Source organism: Rhinolophus sinicus, linkage group LG09, assembly GCF_036562045.2.
Source record: "Rhinolophus sinicus isolate RSC01 linkage group LG09, ASM3656204v1, whole genome shotgun sequence".
Lineage (NCBI taxonomy): Eukaryota > Metazoa > Chordata > Mammalia > Chiroptera > Rhinolophidae > Rhinolophus > Rhinolophus sinicus.
The window spans coordinates 5,146,161-5,147,878 of record NC_133758.1 but is presented as its reverse complement, the minus strand read 5'-3'; the positions used below and the strand labels follow the sequence as shown (position 1 = coordinate 5,147,878).

Genomic DNA, 1,718 nt, shown 5'->3' with positions numbered 1-1,718 from the left:
ACACCGGAGGCAGAGGTTGGAACGATGCATTTACAAGCATGGGGACACCAAGGTTGCCAGCAACCACGAGAAGCTGGGAAAGACTCCTTTAGAGCCTCCAGAGGGAGGTAGCCCTGCCAGCACCATTGCTTTACAGAGCGTGAGTTTCTGTCGTTTCAAACCACCCAGCTGTGGTCATTTGTTTCAGCACCCGAGGAAACTAATACACTTTCCTTGGCTTTCATAACAAAAAGTAAACTCTGATGTGGCTGTGATATTGCCTTTTACAATAGTCAATGGATCCATTTCTTCTAGTCATAGGGTTATGTAATAGAAACTTTCATAACGTAGACCCTGTAGCTATACAGCGCTATACACTTTGACAATTAATATTGGAGAAATGGACTCCTTAGATGTGATACCCTAGGACCACATCTCTCAATTCATGCTATGGGACTTTTGCAAAATTTTTGTTTAGTATTCTATATTCAAGAATTTACTTTTTCAATACTTGATAAAAACTGCATTTGTCTGAAAATTCTTTTGTGTTATTTAAGATTGTCTCATTTGTTGTAATGATGTTGATCAAATGACTGACCTGAAGTGAGTCTGTAGACCAGGGGTGTCCAAACTGTGGCCCACGGGCCAACTGCGGCCCGCGATCCATTTTTTATTGGCCTGCAGCAAATTCCAAAAATATATTTAGTTTACTTAAATAAACCAGGTGAGGCAATACGTAACTCACCTCGAGTGAGTCGCCTGGCTGTTTGTGTATTTTATCGCATACGGCCCTTGGTAAAAAACGTTGAAAAAAGTTTGGACACCCCTGGTGTAGACACATCTAACACTGAAGAAAAAAAAAAAGGAAAAAGAAGGTTAGCTCATCTGTACCTCTAATGAGGACAACATTTACTAACCAATGTTACAAAAAACATTTTTGCTAAAGACGCCTGAACTAGATGGGTGATTGAAACAGATAAGGTTCAAACTCTGGTGAAGTTTCCATTTTAATACGGAGAAACAGACAGTAAACAGCAACCAAGTAAAAGACAGCAGCAAAAAAGCAGATGAAAGGAAAAATGGGACGTGTGAAAAGAGCACTGGAGAGGGATGGCTGATTAAGGCTGGATTGTGACCCTTGTGAGGAGGTGACACTGGAGCTAAGACCTTAATGAGCACTTTAAGCTGAAGAAATGAGCTGATGAATCCTGAAATCCTAACGCAGGTCCAACTTTACAAGTTTACGGGAAAAGCAGGCCAGTGAGTCTCGACTATGGTATATGGTAAGAGAAGAGGGCTAGTAATGAAGTCGGAGGGGTGGCCTGGGGCAAATTGTGGAGGGCATTATATAGACCATGTGACAAGTTCAGATTTTGTTAAAATTTAATGAGATGATATTGAAAGTTTCTAATGGAACACATGGGGCTGGACCTAACTCATGTTTTTAAAAGATCACTTTGGGAGTTGTTTGGAAAATGCATTTATATATATGTATACGAATGGCAACAGGTAGATGAGTTAGCAGGCTATATCTGTGGTCCAAATGGCCGGAATAAGGTTGTGCTTGTGGATGCAGCGATTAGAAGATTTCTGTGACAGCTTTTTGGAAGTTGTGTCTTTAATTTTTGATAGTTTAATTGGGGTACATAGAATAGGCGGCTTGAGGGAGCAAACAACTGAGAAAAATTTCAGATCTTCTTTTTGTTTAAGTAATAGGATGGATGATAGTGTCATTTACC

General features: G+C 40.3%; 1 non-coding gene across 1 annotated transcript; it reads left to right on the top strand.

Moving 5' to 3' along the window:
- The first annotated feature begins 549 nt into the window (after positions 1 to 549).
- On the top strand, positions 550 to 610 carry LOC141567023 (small nucleolar RNA SNORD78). Its single transcript, XR_012489423.1, has one exon. It is a non-coding gene; the product is annotated as a small nucleolar RNA SNORD78 (small nucleolar RNA).
- The last annotated feature ends 1,108 nt before the right edge of the window (positions 611 to 1,718 follow it).